This window comes from Dermacentor silvarum, chromosome 9, assembly GCF_013339745.2.
Source record: "Dermacentor silvarum isolate Dsil-2018 chromosome 9, BIME_Dsil_1.4, whole genome shotgun sequence".
NCBI classification, from domain to species: domain Eukaryota; kingdom Metazoa; phylum Arthropoda; class Arachnida; order Ixodida; family Ixodidae; genus Dermacentor; species Dermacentor silvarum.
Window position 1 is genome coordinate 43,220,220 of NC_051162.1, and position 24,097 is coordinate 43,244,316.

The 24,097-nt window shown below is 47.7% G+C and overlaps 1 protein-coding gene across 2 annotated transcripts in view; it reads left to right on the forward strand.

Moving 5' to 3' along the window:
• LOC119465217 (dual specificity protein phosphatase 8) overlaps positions 1-24,097 on the forward strand; it is a 100,830-nt gene that overhangs the window by 23,762 nt on the left and 52,971 nt on the right. The window contains exon 1 of one of the 2 annotated variants that reach the window (XM_037726011.2): positions 19,203-19,453. The exons of the other annotated variant lie outside the window; for it this stretch is intronic. The gene's annotated coding sequence lies outside the window, so the exon portion shown is untranslated. Of the gene's footprint in view, positions 1-19,202; positions 19,454-24,097 lie in introns of those variants that run through there. 2 annotated transcript variants of the gene reach the window in all.

The window sequence follows — 24,097 nt, forward strand, 5'->3', positions numbered from 1 at the left end:
AATGAGCTGGGCAGGTCATGTAATGTGTAGGATCGATAACCGGTAGACCATAACAGTTACAGAGTGGGTGCGAAGAAATGGGTAACGCATTCGAGGACGGCAGAAAACTAGGTGGGGTGATGAAGTTAGGAAATTTGCAGGTGCAAGTTGAAATCAACTAGCGCAAGACAGGGGTAATTGGAGATCGCAGGGAGAGGCCTTCGTCCTGCAGTGGACATAAATATAGGCTGATAATGATGGTGACGATGTTTCCAGGACATTCTTGGAATGCCCTGGAAACGAAATCATTGCGCTGCAGCAGGGAAGCGGCCTCTTCAGTAGAAGCAGTGCCTTCCGCTTTCCCAATTTGATTCGAAGCGGCACTCGGATAAATGTTGGAGGCTAAAGGGCTTGTGCAGTTAATAAAGCTACTTAACGCCGTTGGTTCAATTTCTTGACTGGCAAACTGCTTTAACGAAGCCTTTGCACGAAACAAATGCAGCTAACCAGAGCGACCGTGTAGGTTGCATATCAAGTCATATTAGTAACCGGGCAGAAAAATCTGCGTCTTCGTAATCCATGGTTTTCTCCTAAAAATTTTTGGAGGACGCTTTTAAGCTTCGCCTTCAAGAGTGGAAATGCGATAGCATTCGAAGATCCTTGACTGTTTCTCACACTTCCCGGCAAACTGCAGCTTATGTAACCGTAATGTTTACCGGGAAACGCTGGCGGTGAACACTATGCACGAAGGCGCGCTTTTTGGTAGAAACACGGCCTCTTTCGTGGGCCGGCCTTATTTTATTGTTTCAACCTTTAATATTTCAGTCTGAGAAGATTGAGCTTAAAAGGCATGTGCTGTCGGTGCTTTGTTTCATGACAATTGTTTGTGGGCTGTCACTCTCAAAATTCCGAAGAATAACTTTGTAAAGAATGCAAGACAAAGTGTGAGCAACTTTAGGGGTAAATCATATTTGGAGGGCCTGCGTGGTTGGGGATGATTTTCTCGGCCGCGGGTGGCAATGCCGACGCAGGATTTTCTGCGACACGGGGCCCTAAACGCTATCGCGTTAAAGTTGTCGCAGTTTCCCCCGAAAGGCGAAGCATCAATTGCGATAGCAAATTAGTAGAGAGCTATACGAAGTAAGGATATTAGTTTTATCAGCTGTATAAACTTGGACATGCAGCAGCACCAGCAACGCGCAGAACTTTTGTCGATGCCGTCGGCGTTTTGCCCGCGTTGGCACCGAACGCGCGCGGCGTTGGTGACTGTTGCCGGTGCCTCTGGGGGCGGCTCGGAGGTTTTCGACGAGATCAGAACGGGACACTCGTCGAGCAGCGTCGGAAGTCTTTACCACCGTCTCGCCTCGCAACGTTTTTATATAAATACATATTTGGTGCCGCAGCTAAACCTGTCCCCCCACGGCCTTTCGCGTGACGGAAGAATTCGTGTTCGCTCTCTCTCTCTCTCTCTCTAAATATATATATATATATATATATGTATGTATGTGGTGATTGTAAAGGAGGAAAAAGACGCTTCATTCTGCAGCCCTTCAGGGAGCACGGCGCAGAACGCCCCTTTGCTCTCCGCCGTGCGTTCGCTCGCTCCCCGTGAAAGCGCGTGTCCCTCGCGCCCTTGCACTTGCACATACAGCATACGGCGCGCGGAGACGATTTCATCGCCGTTGACGTCATACGGAACCTCACGGCGACGGCGACGCCGACGGCAGAAATCCGCCTTGGAGTGTCCATATAATTGCTATCGCAATAATAATTCTTTCAGCGCACATGTTTAAGCTTTGTGAGTGCATCTTCCAGGCCGCGAATGTTGTATAGAGTGCATTGAACTTTCACTGTGTCGCAATCATCGGTGGAATAATGAATTTCGTTTTCCAAACACACGATGATGAGGACACGAGTGATCAAGGAGCGTACGATTTTTTTTTACGATTAGGTCAGAAAAGTAAGTTCGCAGAGACGGCTATAGCTCACCAAAAACGTTTTGATTTTGCATCCATATCTCGCCGCATTTTCCAGCGTGCACGATCAAGTAATTGCTGGAGATATTTTCCAGGTCATTGCGGTGTTGCTGTTTGCATATTGTATGAGTTCAGTTTGGTTTCTTTGAGGTGAGTGAGGAAGCCAGAAGCCGTTCGAAAAGGCGTCGTCCGCGGATGCCTGATTGCGATTACGCATGCGCGCTAGGCTTAGGTATATTCGCCACCATCAGCTGTAGCGCAACGTCGTTCGGCAGGCGTTTCCTGCGTTGATGCGAGGGCAGCCACTGATCACTCGGTAATCGGTCGCAGTCAGCGATGAGGAACTTGAATATCTTTCCAGAGTGAGTGTGTAATGGCGTTGGCTGTGCCGCTTTAGTATGTGTCGCCATTTGTTGACGCATGCTGCGTTCTGACCGATTAGGCATTCCCTGATGCTGCCTGCTCGCGACGGACAGAAGGCGTCTAAAGATTGTTCGGCCCCGTATGTAACAAACCATCGCTCGCTTGCATGTAAGCATTCACACCATCGCAGAGGCCTAGGTCTTTTAGATGCGAAACATCTTATGGTCGGGACTATGTCACCCCCTCCCTCCGCCGTGCGGCGTCCACACCCCTACTGCGCATGCGCATCCTCCTCCCCTTCCTTGTCTCATCTCTCTTCCCTCCTCCCCCGCCGTGGTTGCTCAGTGGCTATGGTGTTGGGCTGCTGAGCACGAGGTCGCGGGATCGAATCCCGGCCACGGCGGCCGCATTTCAATGGGGGCGAAATGCGAAAAACACCCGTGTACTTAGATTTAGGTGCACGTTAAAGAACCCCAGGTGGTCCAAATTTCCGGAGTCCCCCACTACGGCGTGCCTCATAATCAGATCGTGGTTTTGGCACGTAAAACCCCATAATTTCATTTTTTTTTCTTCCCTCCTCCCCTTCCTACGCTCCTCTCCTCTCCGGATTGCGCAACGAATGGCAACACCTGCGGCTCCGCGCGCGATAATGCGAAGCAGCTTAGGTTAGAGGCGCGACGGTAGGCGCCCCAGAGGCACCGGCAACAGTCACCAACGCTCGCGCGCGTTCGGTGCAAACGCGGGCAAAACGCCGACGGCGTCGACAACAGTTCTGCGCGTTGCTAGTGCTGCTGCATGTCCAAGTTTATACAGCTGATAAAACTACCTTGAGTCGACCCCATGGCTACTTCGCATACTACTCAGGGTTCCCCTACGGGAAGATGGTGTAATTTTTTTTAAAGGCTGCTTTTTTCCCCATCGTACCTGGCTTAGCTATATACAAGATTGCAATAAAATGCACGCATCATATGGCTGCATCGCAGACCTTAGCGATTTCTCCGACTATGAACTGACGGCGCTTACCGTAGCCTCTGAGATCGCAACGGCGCATCTTTGTTGGTATCTCAGAGGCCTTTACTATCCTGACTCACCCAGAAGGAGAAGGACATCGGAGACGGGGATGGTGTCGCGTTTCAGTGGTTACACATCGTCGACCGTGGCGACATAAGAAGGCAGCCGGAGATTAGCGTGCTCGTGATGGCTCGGAAAGAGAGAGATCCACATGGCGTGCAGAAGGCGAGCGTCGGGAAATTGCAGATCGGTTGCACTGTAGCGCGTGCAATCGTGGTCGAAGCAATTTGCACGTTGTTGTGGCAACCTGAGCAAGAGGAAATATATCGGAGGCTGAACGGCAGGAATTTGTTTATTGGAGGCTTAACGGCAGGTGTTAGTGTCTAGACTATTAGTATTATATTTAACATGTATATAGTTTTGTCATTGTTTGCGTGTCGCATACGAACATTTCCTGTTACCTTTGCCAAAGTGCAATTATCGGGTACAGACCCCGTCAAGCCTTTTGTGGCTTTTAGTCTGTGCCCCGAGCATTTCGTGCATGCTTTAAATGTGCCATAATGTCGAAATAAAATTAATGAATGAATGCCTCCGTGTAAAGGGTCGTTCGTTAATGTATGCGTAAGAAATAGAAACGAAGGAATTAACTCACCGATGGTCTCACTGTAAATGACTAGCTCAAGCGACTAAAACTTATTAAATGGCGGCCGGTGAAGAGGGGCTGGGGAGATGAACTGGACAAGTGAGTGGACAGCTGAAAACGGCCGATGAGGAGATGAGGAAAGGCTATTTGCATACACTAAGGATTCGGGACTAGGTCAAATCGTTTGCCAAAGCTTACGCTTTGGGCGCGGCACATGCTTCTGGCGCGAACCTGCATACTGTTATTGGTAATGCGATCAAGATTTAAGTTGGAGGGCGGGGGTCAATGTGGTCCGTCATAGAATACATGGCGATAAATCGAGGAACAGATTTCGGGGCATGCATGTGGTGCGGAGACGTGAATAAGCTTGGCCTAGGAGGTGAGGCCCGTGCACGAATTGGGCGCGGGTGGCAAATGATGGAGATCATCTCATCTCCTACGTCACAACTGCGAGTCGGATCAAGTCGGTATGCGGATTTATGTCGAAACAAACGCGATATGGGAGCTTGGACATTGGTGTCCCTTGCCGATAGTGTCCTCATTTCTGTCACACCTGTCTCAAGGTGTCTGATGTCTGTATGTGTCAAACAAATCAAACATTAGTCGCGTTTGCATGAATACGACAGTAGCATGTCGAATTTCGTAGCGCATCGAGCTAGTGCTTACGCGACAGCGCTTACGTGTGGTGTATGCCCCTCCGTGCGAAACAAGCCGTAATCGAACTTTTTCCTGGTCATTCGCGAACACACGGTCGACAGCCGTCTCACTTTTGTTATCCCGCTCAATATGCACTTAGACAGCCCGTGTCGAACCACATTTTCGTGTCGCATCAATGCGATTCGCTTTCATGGCGCATTACCGCCGTTCACATGGACGCGCGACGCGGAAGAATCGCGGCGCAAAGTGCCTCTTGTCGCATTCGAGTGAACGGCGCGCCAACTTTTACGCTTGCATTCTACACTTTCTTTTGCATATATATGTGCGTGCAAAAGGTGGTTATGGTTCTCGGCAATCTTAGTCATGGGAATTTTGGGAAACTATTCGACAATGAAACTACTCGGCAAAAACGCACTGGAGATTGGAAGCTTTTTTTCTGTTTTTACTTTATTGAGAAAGCGATACAAAGTTACATTTTTTTTTAGCTTCCTTGCACTCTGTGCTCTATGTGGACCAATGTAGGATATTTTATAACTCTCCCTTAGTCATGATACGAAACCTCCAAACTCGCTCAGCAGATCACACTTTTCCCACTTACGGGGCTCGCAAGAAAAAAAAAGCAAAGAAAAACAACTATACATATGATGTTGATAAGCCGAAAACGTGTTCCCAAAGGGGAGATTAAACTCTATATAGTTCGCAATTTGTTAAGTTAGGTTTAGTATTGATGAAAGTAGATTTCTGAGGCGCATGTTCATCTGTCATGTTCGGGGCGAGGTATGTATGCGCGATATTGAAAAGGACGCAGTTGCCACCTGTTATTGCGTATGGTTCGGAAGCACCGCCCATACTCGTACTACAACACCCCCCACTAGCAAGAACGCAAACTCTGACACACACAAACACGCACGCACGAGTATGACTCACACGTGTGTGTATACAGATCCAAGCCTTCGCAGACACAATAAAAAAAAAAAAGAAGCAAGAAAAAGCAGACATTCACACTCAGCAAATCGCTTGGCCTTTATTATTTTGCTTTTCGCCTGCGCGCGCTGTGTGCGCCGGTGTATAGCGTCAGCCGCGCGGACCTCGTTAAAACGCCGCACCCCCAAACGCGTGGCCTATTAGTCACCGCCACTGTTGACTTTTTTTTTTGCAGCGCTGCCCTTTTTGCGCAGGCGCACAAGCCGGACGCTTGGCCCGTCGCTGTACTCCGTCCACCGGTGACTTAGGAAGCCTACATGTACTACACGCAACGCTGTTTGCACGTAGGCTCCCTACGATGACTCTGTCCGTATAGCGCTTTCTACACATGCGAGACATCGCGCGTAGCCGTGGGATTTCAGGCGATTGCAGGACATTTCTCCCGGCGATGCGCGGAAACGTGCGTAGCGGCGGCGGCTATACTTGCAACGAATTTCTCGTCGTTGGCAGAGATGGGTGAAAAGATACGCTATAGCTGAGATTGACACGGTGTTCAGCGATCCAGGCGGCGAAGTTCGCGGGAAAAGGTGACCGGTGTGTGTGTGTCCTTAGAGTAACGCAAGCCCATAGATACCAAGTTATGGGAAGGCATGTCGAAGGCGGCAGGCAATATCGCTGGGGCGAAGAACTTACGAAAATTCCGGGTAAAAGGTACGTATGCGGTTGACGCTGGATTCGAGACCTCCGGGTGTCGCACTTTTTGTCTCTTTTTCCTTCTTCTTTTTTTTCTTGTTACAGAGAAAGTACGGCTGATTGTTACGATAGAAGGGCACGACAGATATATGCACACGAGTGGCCTGGATAAACGAAGTTGCGTACAACGCGACGATGTCACATTTAGATTCATTGTACGCACGCTTTGTCAGAAGCATATGGGCTATGCGTTGTCTGCTGCCACCAGGCTGCATGTCTATACAGGCTGCGTTTAAGAGTGAAATTATTAGCCTCGTTTATACATGAATGCGACAGCTGCGTGTCGCCTTCTGCAGCGCTTCGCTGTAATTACTATGCGGCAGTGTTTGACATATTTCCCTTCGTCCGAATGAAGGTGGAACCTGTTGCTGGCGAGTTGCGTTGCGTCGATGAACGCAAGCCGTCTCTCTCTCTCTCTCAATTCGATACGCCAGTGTTTATACGCACCGCGCGAGGCGACTTAACCCGTATCGAACTACCCTCTCCTATCGCATCGATGCGATTCGCCTTCCTATCGCATTGCCACCGTTTACGCAACAAATGCGACGCGCTACAAGTGCGATGCGACGCGCCACTTGTCGCATTCAGTGTGAATGCCGCTATTGTAGTGTGCCATAAGTTCCATTCCCTGGGGAGTAAAAGGACTCTCTTGCTCCCCATCTGTAGACGTCTCCAGTGTCACGGGAACCGCGCAGCCTATCGACACGTGTGGTTAAGGGATGGAGAGCAGCCCACGTACTTTTGCCAAAAGGATGTATCTGGGAGCAAACAACGTTAACTCTTGTCAAATAACGCGCCGCTCCCGGCGTCTTCCGTTCTTTGTCTGATGTGTATATCGCTGTTTGCTCCGGCATTTCTCAATGCATTCACTCTTCCGCCGTCCAAACGCCTCTGTGTCGTGTGTTTTACTAATGAACATTCTTCAGTTCAGGTTCCTAGTTATTCGTAATCAAACGGCTAGCTTTATTCAGCTCATCATTAGTAACATTCCACGGCTTACGGGAGATCAACGCCTTCGCAATATTGTCCCGGGCAGAAGAAATAATTCACCGACGGTGGTCTCGAAACACCACATAGACTTGGAGAGAAGGCAGTTTCCAAGTTTAGTGGTTTATTCTTTATGCTGAGAATTATTTGATGAAATTCCGGTCCGCCTATGCTTATATAAGAAGGAATCGAGTGAATTAAAATGGATACAAGCGAACTACACTTCCGAGTGTTTTATCGAAAGATGCGCACAAAAGAGTGCAGTATTGTCGCAGTGATAAGAGTGAAAACGAAGCAGTAGCGATGAGCGCGTAACCTGCTTAGTAATCTTCGAAAGTGAGAACTCTGGTCAGAGCATGTAAAATGTAACGATCTTGACATCTGCAGAACGAAAAAGCCTACTCCACATCGAGCAGTAGAATTCACCGTCCTGGGCGTTATCTGAAGCTATTCAGGCTATCTCGGCTGTGTTTCTTTGGACATTGTCAAAGCGCCGTTGATTGATTGTATCTTTTTTTCTTTGGGAGTTGCAAGGTTGGTCGTGCGTCACGGTAAACACGCTCGGATAGTAGCACGTACGCGACACGCTGCAGATTGACGTCACGTATGTTCTTTTCTTTCGCTCCACTGGCGCTTACACGACCGCTCATAGCAACGCATCATACGCCAGTAGGAAGCGCAGGCTCGGTTGCGCTAAGCCATCTTTTCCAGCGTGCGCACATTTTGTAGGACTTTATACTCGGCATTTCAAATAACGAATCGAAAATGTCAATGGCTTCACGTTCAAGAAATCGTGCGTGATGTTCTATTCCATTCCGAGAGAAAGTCTGTTGAAATTAACTAGTCTGTGAAAACACAACAGAACTTTTATAACTTGTTGTTTTTGAGGGTTAATGGGCTGGAAAGATTGATACACGAAGTCCCTGTATACTATATTCTCTTATGGCCGAACAGCGGTCGCCATTGGGATTACAGAGTCGACTCGGAGAAAGATCTGTGATGCCACGTACGGTGACTGCTTCGTAGTTCTAATTCAAGTTAGCCTTAAGAACTTATCCACCCTTGAAGCTACTTCTTGATGTTCTGCGAGTTGTTGCTGTGAACAAATCGATTTACTCTTTACGATCTCCGCAAGTTTCATATCGAACAAATCATATAGAACTAAAAAATACAAAACATGCAAATAAAGAAAACGGTAGTATAATGGATGCGTAAAAAGGCGCGGTGGCAGTACGGCCCTCTTCAAAAGCCAAACGGCTAACCAAACGCATCAAAGGTAAAAAAGGAAAAAAAAAATCTGTAAGACTTGTTGCGCTCGTCAGAACTCTCGAACACGGTCATAGGAATTCGCAACTTGCAATTCTGAAAAAAAAAAAAAAAAAAAACGTAGTTCTGAGAAAAACAGGGATACTTGTGTAGCGCAAACCATTAAGACGAAATAGGTCATGAAAAGGCCACATAAACATACAATGTGCTCTTCTAGGATCCGCTTGCTGTTCGCGCTACGCTAAGGATGAACGCTTGTGCGTGTCTTTGCGTGCATATACTGCATAAGAACTTCGCACTTCAAGGAACTGCGATTGTCGTGTTGCCATATTCGCTTTACTTTATTTACCTATTTATGCATTTAATTATCCGTCTATCCACACTTTTACGACAATGTGCATTACGTCCAAGTCTGTAATTTCTCCTTCCCCCCCCCCCCCCCTCAACCCAACCCGCCATGGCCGACCGCTATGGCGGTGTCAGCAGATGTAGCTGGTAAATTACATTGCGGTCAGCTCTAATTTTGCTTACTTTCCATTTCTGTATTTAAATTAAATAACCAATTACTGCTGCTCCCTGCTCTCATCTTTCAGTTCCCTTTCCCCCTTCCCCAGTGCAGGGTAGTAAACCGGGCTAAGGCGGGTTAGCCTAATTTCTGAACATGCCAGCGCTGAGGTTAATAATGAAAATTGTAATATGTGTTAGAAGTAGTATAGCCTAACTGGTCTTATTAGCGATTGTTGCAGATACTTTGATTTCCACCACTACTACGAAGCTCGACCACACTTTTTTGTCTCTGGATCATCTGCCGTATAATATTATGGCGAGGCAGGTGGTCACCTGAAACACCGCATTTTATGTGCCGTGAAATTCCCCGTGTCGTCCGCGCCTTCTTCTTTTTTTTTTTTTTTTTTTTTTTTTTTTGCCCGCCACCCTGTAAAGCGGTTTTCACAGCTCGGTGGAGAAACCCCTCGAGCTTCCACAGCTGACGTCATCTGTGGGAGAAACGTCCTCCTCCCTCTCTCCCTCCCCATCGTTGCTTCTCTCTCCCTTCCTCATACTTGAGCGCCCCAAGGCCGCGCGCGCCGGGGTAGGCGATGCCGGCCCGTTCGGAATGTGTCCGCGACTCTCCTACACACACACTCACGCAGCCCTTCCGTTCCGTCAGCCCCCTCTCCCTCCCTCCTCTCTCGTCCGCCCGCCATGTTCTCGCGTAACCCCCCTCCTCCTCCTCGGATCCTCCTCCCCACAACCTCTCTCGACGCTCGATTCTTGCATCGCCCCGGCGAAACGACACCGCGTACCCGAACAGCGCAGCAGCGACGTATCACGTTTGCGTTCGTCACGGCCTTCTCCCGTAACTTAATTAGGCGCAAACTCTTGGAAGAATGCGGAGCGCCGCGTGAGTTTTGGAATGCGTTCGTTGTCGCTTGGCAGCGCGAAAAAACTGCGCCGGCGAGGAGTGGCCGGAACGGCGCTAATGGTGATGGCGATGTAAAGGCAGGTTGAGAGACGATACTTTATTATGAGCGGGCTGCGGGGGATAATTGGTATACGTGGTATTTAGAACGGAAACCAGCGCAAGGAACGGGACAGGGCAGACTGTATCTCTTTAATTGTCCCGTTGCTCGCGCTGTTTAGAGATTTTTTTTTTATTTTTCCCCTCTTCTTTTTTTTTTTGGAATATATATTTCTGGGGTTGGGCATGGTACGGGCCACACGTCATAATGTAGCTTTCACTGACAACCGATTTATTGTTTCGACCAGACAGGCGTTTAAATACTCTCGAAAGCCTCGTCCAAGTCACAGGAAGGGAGGCGCCAGTAGATCGCACTCCACGACGCATATGCGCGCCAGAAATGAGCGCTTCAGTCGCGTGTCTAATGATAGGTACGCCATTTCCTTTTTCTAAACCATACAGATAACGCATCTTTATTTCAGTTTTTTTTTTCTTTCTTTAGTTCGATTCAATTATTTCCTCGGTCATGCGACTGTCGTTTCTGGCTACTACGAACTTCTCAAATTCAGGTAACTAATATAATTCACTCGTTCGACATAACTCACTGTAATGTTTTCTCAAAGTCTTCTTTGCTCGTACCATTAGAAAAAAATAATAATGAATAAATAAAGAAAGAACTAAATACATGCTTAGTCGCTTATTTGGTCCACAAATAATAATCGTTATCTAAGATGCATTTTATTTCTTCACTGTAGTTAACACTCTGCTCTTCTTGTCTATCGAGAACGCTATCTGACGCTTACACGCCCATGCCTTTCGTGACCTCAATGAAAGGAAAGGCACACAGGACAGATTATTTTTGTTTTGGGGATAAGATAAGTTACAAAGGGTACAAACTTTCCTTACAGCGTACGCTGGCACTAAATTTTTTTCACGCCATGCTATATTTCGCTGCCGTCGGCCTTCAACTCGCGCCCGCCGCACCATTTACACCAGCCTCGAGCGATAAGCTGAATTTCCTATTCGATTGCCACCGAAAGATGTCTGTACCGAGTTTCGTTAACAGCTAATTAAGCTTTCATTCCGAGGAAACCGCACGGGTTTTTGTCGTCGATTCGAGCTGTATACTTTCGTGCGGATGAAAAAGTCTTCGTCATTTAATTGACTCGCATCGAGTCAAGATGAACCAACTCGCCCAAACCAAGGTATTGTTAATTCACTCTTCTCCCTCCCCATCTTCGCGACGACCCCCTCTCTTTTACTTTGTCCCATGACCTTCAACGGAGACGTCGTCGATTGCACCGCATTGGGGCAAACTGCCGTCGAGCGAGTTGCACGGCCTCTTGTGCATTGTCCGGAGCGCATCAGACGAGTGCCACTATGGTCACGTGACAGGGTCGGACCACTGCGCACTTTGGGTTTTGCGTACGTCGCTGTTCGTCCGCCGCGACACACACGTCTTTCCGAAGATGGACCGAAGTGGCTCTGCGACGCTGTGCGCGGCGTTTTGGCCTTGCAGCGGGCGGGTGTTTCGAATTGCTACCGCGAGCACTGGCTTCCAGCCGAAAGTAGGGAGCCTACATGCAAGTGCTTGCATGTAGTCGAAAGTAGGGTGCCTACATGCAACGCCGTTTAAACGGCGTTGCATGTAGGCTCCCTAGTCGAAAGCGTCTCAAAGCGTCCCCTAGCGTAGGTCGGCGAAATAAACGGAACTCCTTCAGACTTACCTCGCGCAACGTTTTTCTTTTTTTTTTTTTTTTTTGCTTACGTCTCACTCGCACTGGCTATAAAATTTCACTCAGCCGCGCTCATTCGAACTCCAATCTCACCAAAATTCTACCCAACCCAAAGGCAGGTAGCTTTTTCTTTTTTTTTTTTTTCCTTTTCAAGGGAGGAGTGGCAGGGGGGTTGTGTGGCAGCCGAACTGACTGTGTATTGAGGGAGGCACGCTAAATAATTCAGTCATTGTTGCGATCAGAATGCGGAAGTTTATTTACGCATGATACATTCCTTTCTGGCTGTTGTTTCAAACGTTTAGTATGTACTAATCGCGCTCAGTATGAACAACAACGCGGAAAGAACGCGGCAAAGTGTTTGCGCAGCCTTAGCTCATACTGAGCGCGATAGCACGACACGAAACTCCTTGTAGCTGCCTCAGATTTGCGGCGCGGAAATTTGCACGCCTTGTTAATACATTTAAAGCTTAAATTCTCCTTGTGTTAAAGTGGCGTGTACAAATTCGGTGAGCGTCAGCCAATAACGGACACACACTCGGCGACACATACCGAATGGCTAAAGCAAAAGCGAATCAAGCAAATTCAAAGAAGCCGCTGAATGTAATGCGCTATTCCGTTAAGATACTCGTCTGCTTGAGAAGTGCCTGTGGACCGACAGTGTATGCCCCCGCTTATGTGCGGGATTTTCTTGTTTTTTCGCGCAGAACTGGAGGTTCGTTTACTCGCACTACGTTGGCTGTCAGCATACGTCGTTTATATAAGCCTGTTTGTTGGCACCTGCATTGTAAGCACACATACGCTTCGTGTATATATATATATATATATATATATATATATCCTCCGAGATATTGAGCGGCCCTGCAGCCGCGCCAGCCCCGGTAAGGCAAAGAATGCCTTGCTTTGAAGCTTTGATAAACTGCCGTAAACGCTAACTCCAACGCAATTTTGTACCGAGTAAAAATCCTAGGTCAGAGAGTATAGATATAGAGGAGCCTGTGTGCATAATTTTACGTTTAAACACGGGTGGGTGCCTCACGACGAGCTCGTCAAAATACACGCTTTTGATAGCGACACTTTAAAAAAAAATGAGAAAAAAAAAGATATACCGTCAGCCGCATGCCGAAAATGTCGCAATCCCAAGACGTTGCCACCGAGCTCGGCTGCTCGGCATGGCCTCCGTGACTGGGCAGCGCCCGCGGCGTGTTGAAAATCTCGGAGCCGATGGGGCTGGGATTTACGTCACATCCGCCGACCACCAGGGGCACCCGTCGTCTGCTGAAGTGCTGTATACAGAGGCTGTTCATACGAAAATGATATAATTTCCAGCCCTATACAAGTCAGCGAAGACTATTTAAGTAATGTACCTATCTCTCTATAACCAACTTTGCCAAAGTGACATTTTATTGAATGTGGCTTTAAAGGAGAAGCAGTGACCAAACAAAGAAAGAATAAACACGCAAAAATGAAGGGCTAGATTGGTGGTCTCGTAACAACCATATCTACATTTATTCTTTATTGCTTAACTTTATTCATAAAGCTAATAACATATGCTGAATAAAGTTTCACTATTCAACCTTTGGTGGACATTTCAATGGGTGATGCTTTGACGAGGGTAGTGCGTCCAGTGAAAGATTGGCAGGTGCATTGTGCGAGGGATGCGCGATAACCTGTCTTTGTGAAGCTGTCTTTGATATATCGATAGAGCTTGCATAACAAAAAGAAAAAAAAAGAAGGCAGGATTGATGCAACGCAGAAAGGTCAGCTAGTTGTGCACATACTGAGCAGTAAAGGGCTTGAATACAGAACACTGAATGAGAAGATACGAGATCGCAGCACGTCTTTCCTCCTCTCCCGAAATAAATTTCCGTGTTTCTTCTTTTTTTTTTTTTTTGTGCGCTGTCATGTTATCGGCCGGGGCTCGGCCTACAGTGTTGGACTCTCTTATTAAGTAATACAAGCACGAGACATATGTCAATCTGAACCGCAATGCTTGCGTATCATGGTGTAGCACGTTCTAATGGAATGTCCCATGTCTCTTTCGAGTACTTTATTGAGGTGCAACGCTTTCTGGGGTCGATAGCCCGGCTTGCCAGCGGTCCACCAAACAATGCACCAAAACATGTCCGCTGCAGCAGGACGTCATTACTTGTTCGGTGGAAATCTGGATAATAATAATAATAAAAAAAACGATCTCTGGTGCGGGTTTTGCTTCCTGGGCTTGGGAGCTGAAACCTCGCCAACCACCGTGACAGTGGTGCTCTGTTTTGAGCTGATCGCGGGCTTTGGGGCGCCACAGAGATTCCTCCCAGGAAGCAGCGCTCGCGTCCTTGAACGGTGCAAACCGAGCGGCTGACAGCTGCCGTCACTGACCATATTTCGTCGTGAGAAATGGCTCAGGCCGACGCTGACTCAGACGGGGACGAGGCGTGGAGGAAAAGGCGGACAAGGAAGCCTGACCCCGACGGGGCGGGCGCATTTCGTTTGTGTTTTTGTTTCTTCGTTGTTGGAAGCTCCGTGTCTCTCTCTATTGGCGAGACCGTACTCGGCGCTTGACATACGGTTGGGCTGCGGTTATTTCTGTGTCGCAGACTCGCACGAAACCGATAGGAAGCCGCAGTTCTTTCGTTATAACGGTTATTTCGCTACGTCGGCGCAGCCACGTGACACGTAAGAAGAAAGGTTTAGTGCGGCGTGTACGTATGTCTCAGCATTGCACAATCCGCGCCATACGATGTCCACAGTGCGCATGCGTACTGCACATTTTCGGGTTTAAGATCTGGAGCCTACATGATGCGATCTCATATATACGCAGTGAGATCGTGATCTGCATCTTCAGTGCGTTCGCTGTATGCTGTGCTGAGTTGTCACCTGCCGTGGTTGCTTAGTGGCTATTGTAATGGGCTGCTCAGGGCGAGGTCGCTGGGATCGAATCCCGGCCACGGCGGTCGCATTTCGATGGGGGCGAAATGCGAAAAACATCGGTGTACTTGGATTTAGGTGCACGTTAAAGGACCCCAGTTGGTCCAAATTATTCCGGAGTCCCCCACTGTGGCGTGCCTCATAATCAGATCGTTGTTTTGGCACCGTGAAACCCCATAATTCATTTTTTTGCTGAGTTGTCTTTTCTGCATCTTTCTACGCTGTCTTGTGCCTTTGTAGAAAGATTATTCTTGGTTGCCAGGTTGGCTTGACAGGCAGGTAAGACAGACAGACAGACAGATGTGGTTGGTTGGTTGGCTGTGAGATGTTGATGAATTTTATGATATGCTTTTACCCTGCGTGTGTTACGATGTCTTTCTCAGCAGTTAGTCAACGAAAGCTTTTTTTAACTCTACTAGCAGCTTCATCGAATAGTTAATTGATTGGTTACGACGATTGTATTGTGCTAGTGCGTCAGGTTGTACAGGACCCGTCTAGGCGTCCTTCTTGTGAAACCGTGCAACATCTCAAAGATAACAACAACAACAGCAACAAAAAGGCGTGCTCTCGCTGAGTCGTGAAGGTCACGTTTGAACGCCGACCGACCATCGAAAATTGCACTTTCCAAGCGCTCTCCATTGAAGCGTCCATGCCTCGTTTCCTGACTTTCACGGCTGAAAGCGCGTGGCCATTCATGCTGTTTGTCCCGTATTGACCAGAGTTTCCTTCGAGCGTTGTTTGTCGTCTGCAGGGCCTCTTTATCGTCTGCTCCCGCGTTCGCGTGCTGTATACATTCAATCATGTCGTATCAACAGGCCCAAGTATTTACCTATCCCCGGTATGTTTTGGCTATATCGTATCTTCTTTCTTTTTGTCTGCGAGACTGCTCGGGAACAGAGGGTCACGCGCTCGGCTTGTATATCAGTGTCTTATCGGCTGACTCAGCGGCGGCGGTCACTGCAAATAGATGAACCGAAACGGAAAGTTTTGGCGCGGACTGGGTCGCCCACTTAGACCGCCTAGCATACCTGTATCACGTGTCCACATGACGTAACACCCTTGCTTGTAGGCGGTTGGGTCGGGGGGTGGTGGCGAGTTCAGCGCTACCAGTGCCACTCGTGGCTCGAGTCAACCTACTCTTGTTCAGCGGGTGAGTATTGGTGGGAAAAAAAGAAAGGGCTGAGGGTTGGATCATCACAGGCGTAGATATATTTAAGAGATAAGGCAGAGATGGGCAGAATGCTAGATTATGAAACGGTAACACGTACGTGCTCACACAGATGACTAGATGTCGCCTCTGCAGTTTAAATGGGTGTCAGTAGAAATCAATGTATCATCATCATCACGGGCTCAGCACCATCATAAAGATAACTGGTCGCCTATGGTAAAGGTGCCCGCAGCTAATGAAGTGTTCCGTTGTCACCTAGCAAGATATGACCTCTTGTCCTAATTGGACCGTCAGAATCATTCACAGCCGGAACACACTCTCGGATAAGGAGTGATAGCAGTATACAGACTCCCTATACGAAGGGTTACGCGTCGCAGCAGCCCTTTCCTAACTAGTCGACCTCTTTCATTGCAGTGCTCGATGAAACTTCTACAGCTATGGTCCCCCCCTCCCCCGATCCCATCCTCTAATTCTTCCACGGGCCTCATCTTGGAACCATGGCTTTCACTGCTTGCTGAAGCGCGGAAGCGTATGTGGCGAACCGAATTTCTCTTCTCTCATCAGCGTTATCTTCACGTCTTCTCGTTCCGAATGCGTTGGAAAGATGCCCGTCGCAAAATGGCCTCAGAGATTCGGTGCCGCTTCTTCAATTTTGGAGGCCATGATTTACCGTTGAGGTTCCTACAAAAAATTACTAGCGGGAACTGTGGCCCTAGTGCGAGCTACAAGCATGGTGGTTCTGACAGCATGGGAAAAATGGTTACTACATGGATTTGCCTAAACTTTGCCTTTGTTGCTTCAAATGAGCCTGAGACTTTGCAGATTGAGTATTTCAAATAATATATGGCGCTGTAAAGGCAACAGTTGGCAATGATTACGCGTGTGCGTAATCATTGCTTTCATGCGTATAAAATGGTACTGTTTCAGAAAAGGTATTGAATTTAGAAAGATAAAGCGCGATAAATAACTCACGTAAGGCGTCTGAAGCCACAAACAAGAATATTAAGACAAATCCATGTACTGTCCATCATTTCCGTGGTGGCAGAATGATGGCAACGCTGGTCTTACCTCTACCAATTTCAGCAGGAAACCATATACGTCAAATCACTGAGGCGATACACCCCACGTTACTTCGCACACAAATGATATCATGGAAGAAGAAAAGGATCGCTGCTATTCCACTCTGTGAATGTGGGCTACCAATGGAGCTGGTCTTCGGCAGTACGCGCTACACGCGGCCTCCCTATACCAGCGTACACAACATAATAACTGCCTATTCGGTTCTTTGCGCAGGCGCAGTAATGCAGCAGGTCGCTTGTTAGCAACCGTCCCACCAAATGATCGATGCACGCTACGGCCGTTAGCGCTCCCTCGACGTAGCGAAACCGAGCAGCTGCGCTAAGTCAGGAGCTGGGGTAGCTGTCAAAACCGCATCACGTTCATGCTTCGCCACATCTCGAACGTCACCAATCACCATCAGGTCGTTCTTGAACCACAGTCTGTCGCACACCGCGCAACTGGACCTGAAATGTCTGTCCAGAAAGTCCCTCGGAAATTTCGCATACGCTCGCTTGTGCTCGTCCAGTCTACTGGCGTGGTACCAGCTTCCTGTCGCACCCACCGCTTACGAGCAGCATCTCGGGCACCATCTTCGCTGCTACTCGCTGCCAGTTTCCCAGCTTTCCTCTTGCTACGCTAGGCGTCAGCACATGCCTTACTGGTTTGCTGCGTCTCCTCATAGAGGGCGCGGGAGCTTCGAGGCACGGACATTGAAAATTTTATGGGGCTGTAGACATATATATGCAGCTCCGTTGTAATAACTAGGGCGTAGCAATTACGTAACAAAAGTGAAGCCATTAAAATTCGACTTACACTTACTTGATCACGTCGCGGTAAGCTTTAGTGTCTTCCACCGCCGCGCACAGCACATGCTCGTCCGCAAAGACAGCGGGTGCGCCGGCAAAGTGCAGCTGCCGCTCTCGTTCGATGCAACGAAGACGGTAAATGCATGCGTTGCAGTCACCGACCGAACGTTGCACGACCATATCGGGAGTCAATGCGCACAGAACGGTTGGCAAAGCACCCTCGAACTATAGTGCGCGTCGATTCAAACTATACTGGGAATCAAGCACCAGCACAACTCCAGCTAGATAGCGAAATGCCTGTGCATTCTCCTTTGTGACGCCATGCTGCTATAGGCCCAAAGTTTTCATTTCCAAACCCGGCGTGATGAAAGTGGCGACGTCAAAATCACCGCGGACTGCTCGGGAGCATCCCCGTTAGATTCTATGACAGTCGGCCCCTATTATCATGACTTCATGGATTGCACAGGCCTTATGCTATCTAGGAAGCGTCGGCCGAGACCGCCGAGAGCAGGATCACGTGTTGGGCCGACTTTGTGTGTGTGAGAGAGAAATAAGGCGAAGAGGATTGTTTCACGGAGACTTGGCCTGCGAAAGCGTGGTTACTTATCAATCCGATTACGTTTACATTTCCAATGCATTGTCACGCGTTGTGCCTGTGTTGTTATTTTTTTCATTTTTGTATTTTTTTTCTTCTTTTTCTCTTTTTGGAACTTTGTAACTATGTAAGGTGTAATGTAACTTTTTTTTTTTCACTTCTTGCTGCTTTTATGGAATGCTTATCTGTTCATTTCTTCTTCTTTTTCTTTAGATCTGTCTGGTTTTTGTTATATGCAAGTTTCTTCGTTTTGTACCAATGTTTGATTCCTTCTAGCATCGATATCTTTTTACCAATTGTATTGTAACATACGCTACCCCCCCCCCCCCCCCCCACCCTCACCATATGCCTCTTCGTAGGCCTGTGAGGTCTTTCTAAATAAAAAATAAAATAGCGTGACGCAATTGATGGTGATAATGCTTCCTGCTAGGTTATTTCCTTCCTCCATTGTCTGAATCGGCAAGCCCGAAGATTAGACAAGTCTATGTGCTATTCATAATTGCCCTGGTAGCTAAACGATATCAACGCCTGATTTCCCCTCTAGGGATTTTCCTTTTTTTTTTTTAGAAAAAGAACTATGCGTCAAACCGCTAAACGACGTTGCGTCACGACTTTACGTCACGCGGAAGTAAAAGTATTCGGTCGAGGTCCAACGCGCATACTTGCACGTCTTCGGTGAAGTATCGGAAACAGCAGCTGTAAGGTGGAGTAGAGAGGCTGCACTAAAAAACACTTGCCCGGCATCGCAAAGCATGAGTCACCCTGCCCGATAAAGCTGCGCGTTTCACTGGGCTTCGTCACCGTGTTTGCGACGAGATAACTGCGCATGCGTCGATGCGTGGTCGCTCCTCCGACCGCCTCCGTATCGATGGTCGCTGCTTGCTCTGTAGTTCGTGTTTCATCGTATGGCGATAGCTGCGGGCATTCGCATCGCTGGATACTGCTCGCGGCTTTGCTCGGTCAAGAGAAACGAGAAAGGGAAAGAACAAACAAAATTTTAAAGTTGCGCGATCACATTGAAAGTGATAAACCAACCGAGGCAGAAGCTTGCACGTCAGAACGCGGCTATTCTTCTGAGAGACCGCCTACGCGGAAAGAGACTGTCAGCGGATCATTTGAGACAGCGCCTTTCAAGATGACAGAAAGGTTAAGGTGAGCTTTACTCCGGCAGTAGAAATATTTGGGAATGGAATCAATCTTTCGGACTGATCGAGTCGTACTACACGCAGTGTTACTGCAAACTCTGGGCCAGGTCCACCAGGTTGTGAAAGTAGGCCTGTTAGAGGAATCAAGGACGACGCTTTAGAAGCGAGAAGCACCGTTTACAAACGCTGTCATGCCGGTAGTCATCTGTACGATTCGATATTTCCGTTGAGCGAAGCCGATGTCGCACGGGTACAATATGTGCGTGGAACGTGTGCCTTGTGTGGGTTGGATGTTGCGCGCCCCAATTTGTTCCTCGACCCGGAAGCAACGTTTTTGTGCAGCGTGACCAATTTGTGTTGGCTGTCTATGTACGCGTCGGTCGCTAAACCCTCTGCTGACGAAGCACACCGTGCGGGCTGCGTTCAACCGGAGTGTTTAGAAATCGTACCGCATTTTTTTTTTTCTTTTGTCGGGCTGTGCTTCTCCTCCGTGAACAATGGTTTAGGCGGTGGCATGACTTCTTGAAGACTATTCGCTTCTTTTTCTTCTCACAGAATCGTACAGCCTAAGAACGCGTCTAGCAAATTCTAGTTCCGCACAGTGTCACATGAGCTTGCTAGAGACGTCTGTTCCGGCATAGGTCTGAGTACTACGATGGGTGCTAATAGGGCGTAACAGAGTGAACACGAGCGCTGTCCAGTCTGTGTCCACTCGGTGTTACGTCCTTGTCTCGAATTGCGCTGCCATATTCCATTATGATTAACCGACTAGCCCACGGCACCGGTACGTCTTCAGTACTACAGTTTCGCGGTAGAAAACTGCGCGCAGGTCAGGCCAAAACCTACAGACAATGATGCGTTGAATGCAGAGTAGGGCGACGCACTTGCAAAGATGGCTCAATCGTCGCGAAGGTTGAATGTCCTGGTAAGCTAACCATCAGAGAAGCGCAGCATATACGTGGCCGAAACGGATAGAAATGTTGGCAGACGATTGGAATCGCTGTCGGTATACAATAATTGGTTTTCTTTCAATAAATGCAGTTGGTCTACGCAATGCCCCGAGTAAAGTCATTGCGTGACTATCTGTGAAATATCAGGCCCATTCGACTCGCCTTCTGGACGTTAAATCCGAGAATATTTTTTTGCTTTTTTTTCTATGATGGCTGAATTTTAATTTCGTGCTAAAAACCCTTCGCCGGTATGCATCGGTGACGTCGCGAACCGGAATATATATATATATTTTTTTTCTATTTGGGCTATTTCTGTTACAGTGAAAGTTCTCGACACTTGCTAAGTTCAGTCTTTGAGCAATTTAGAATACAATGTAGTGAATATTTACCGCTAGTAAGTTAACTAGGCTCGAGCAGACGTCATTAAAATGTGTGACGTCATGATGAGCTGGTGCTGGAAGTTCGAGGCGGCGTCGCCACCGGTAGTTTCGGTTTGCTTCTTTTTTCGACTTCTCATGGTATTTGTGGCTTTCTTGGTATTTTAAAAGGGCAATTTACGTATTAAGCTAAACCTAGTTTTCTCCTTAGTTTCCCTGTTAGTGTAGATAGCTGTAAAGTGTTCAAGATGCACACTGGAGCAATTTCCTGCTGCGCCTGGTTTAAAGGAAATATTCGGTTTTCGTCCTGCAGTTGCCACGCTTATCGGTATAGTGGGCCAGGAAAAAAAAAACAAAGGAAACTTATCTTTAGACTGACGCCTCTTATTTTTATAGTTCCGCTTACGTAATTGGTAGTCACATTAGCCTGCTGCGCATACTGTTCCAGCAAGTTGTAAGTACTATTTTAAAACGAAACTTTCTTCACCTAAATGACCGGGGTTTGGTATGTCGTCGGCTGTCTTGCTGAGTTTGAGCTGTCGCTCAAAAAAAGAAGGAAAACAAACAATGCATGAATTGTTTGAAAGGGGGTTTCACACACATGTCCTTCAGCATGATAGCCCGATGCTTACCCATGCTTGACATCGGCATACTGCTTATGCAACTTTTTTACTTAGTGCGATCCGCGGCAGTGCCGTATTAAAAAAGAATCATGCTCCACATTAAATTCCGATGATCATATGAGTTCGTACGGGAACATACAGGTTTTTATACACGATTTCATAAAATGTGATATCTATGTTCAATTTTTTTTTTCTTACTAATGTTTCCTTCAGTGAAGAAAACCATCATTACAGCACTGCAGTGCTGTTGTAAGCTTTGTTGGAATGTTATTTGCCCTCTTTCCCTTCCATCGTTCCTTCAATTTTATTTGCTTTCTACGTTACATCCCCCCGTCCTGAATATTTAGACAGGCATTGTGCCCATTCGTGTGGCATTTTCCAGGGCGCTTACTTTTTTTCGTTGTCCTTTTTGTCTGCTTCTGCGTGTCTCCAAACGTAGTAATAATGAACAGTGCTTTTGTTCGTAGCTCGAGAGCACTTCAGCCATCATATAGGCAATCGTCAATCAAGTCGAGTGCAATTCTGCCAGTTAATAGGCGCACAGCCACTGTTTCTATTCCGCGTTAAGTGGCTGCACGCCCTCTGCTCTGTATGTGTTCTGCAGCACATTACCTGCGAACGTAATAGCTGGGACACCTGTATATATACGGAGACATAGGGAGGGTGAGACAATGTAGCGATGACTTTCAGGAAAAGGACTTGTTTGAAAGAAACGCGGACGGAACACACGTAACCGGACTTGTGCAAAGTATCTGCACGTCAGTCGCAGACAATGAAAAATACACCTGTCTGAAGTCTGCGCACGGCGGAGGAACCACCAATCCTTCTGTTGTTAACACAACAGAGGGCGACCTGCACTGTTCCGTGAGCCTGGGCTGCCAATCATTTCCGCCTCCATTATTTCGTGTGATAGACTGTATTTTTCTTTCCAATACAAAGGCTGCTTCATCGTAAAGGATTTTGAATAGCCCAAGTACTTGAGAAGAATACAGGAAAGACTGAGTGCTACGACTTCCAAGAAAAAAAAAAGCTCATCTTTTTTGTTAGAAGTTAGCGCTCTGTCTTTCCTTGTATTCTTCTCACGTGCTTGCGCTATTCAAAATCTGTTGCCGTGGAATGCCAACAGGCCCAAATTGTTGCGGTTGTGAGCTGCTTCATCATAATGTCGTTGACGGCCGAACTGCACTGCTAGAAAAGCCCGTATTTCGCCTGACTTTCTTTTTTTTTTTTTTTTCGTGTTTGTAGTACGCTTTGCGAAGCGCTCATTTGTACATCTCGTAACAATTTCACCTGCGTATATGCTGTTCGCCGCATTGTCAAGGCGTTGCGCTTAGTCAGCATGCCCCTGTACGTGAAGATTCAACCGTAAAACTTAACGGACCGCTGTATTTGGGAAAGCGTTGTATTTAGGTGTAACGTTAAAGAGACCGGAAGAGAGCGGTGTGGATCAGGGAGCTAACGGAGATAGCCGATATTCTAGTTGACATTAAGAAGGAAAAATGGAGCTGGGCAGGCCATGTAATGCGTAAGATGGATAACCGGTGGACCATTAGAGTTACAGAATGGATACCAAGAGAAGGGAAGCGCAGTCGAGGACGGCAGAAAACTAGGTGGGGTGATGAAGTTAGGAAATTTGCAGGCGCAAGGCGTTGGAATCAGTTAGCGCAAGACAGGGGTAATTGGAGATCGCAGGGAGAGGCCTTCGTCCTGCAGTGGACATAAATATAGGCTGATGATGATGTATTTCTGAGCAGTTTGGGACGGCAGTCAGTAAAGCCGTGCAACACTCACGAGTGCACGAGCGAGAGGATTGCAGCCGCGATAGTTCAATCGGTACAGAATCGCAGGTGCAATGCAGAACATGTTGCTTCGATCCCGCCTGGGGCAAGTTTTTTCGTCTACTGTCAGTTCTTTTTGCCTGGTTATTCCTACGTTTCATTTAAACATAACAGTTTATTTTTTGACGCTTTCTGTTTAATTGTCGGTTACTTCGTATCGTTGTGACTAAAAAAAAAAAAAAAAAGCTAGCCTCTCCGATCCTCATGTTTCTCGCTCGTACAACATTATGTTTGCATGTAGTATAGTACGCTGAAAATTGAAGTTGCTTATTGGCATTTTTTACGTGTATCTTATTGTATAACGTTGTTTCTAATGGTTATATCTTTGGTTATGTCCATGTTGCCATTATATCCCCATCGAGTTACCCTAATTTCTAATTACCACTCGGACCTACCACTAACCTCCGTCTACGTGTCGGAAAAGTGTTCGTGCTTCTTGTATGATCTTTTGAAAGCCAAATAAAGAAGAAAAAAGATTCGGCTGCTGGAAATGTTCGGCCTGTTTGTCAAATCGCGTTGTCCGTAAACTTTTGAGGTCGACCGTGCGCATAAACTTGCCTGGTCTTCCCTGGACGCGCAGCTGGCAGGCTATTTCTCGCTCCCCCCCTTATTTCCTTGCCAACCGAGCCTCGGCGGCTGCGATATCGGGGCCTCTTATCAGCGACGTTGGTGAAGACGGCGCCGTCCAGACGGCCGACACTTATCGCTGTAGCCTCAGTTGTCCGTAGAGGAGGGGGGGGGGGGGGGAGAGATCCACTTATCGACGACTTCCGGTGGTATGGGACCGCCGCTCTTGTTGCAAAACAAAGGCAAAGGCCTCGTCGTTGACTCTGCACCCTCGTTCACTGACTTATCTGCACAGC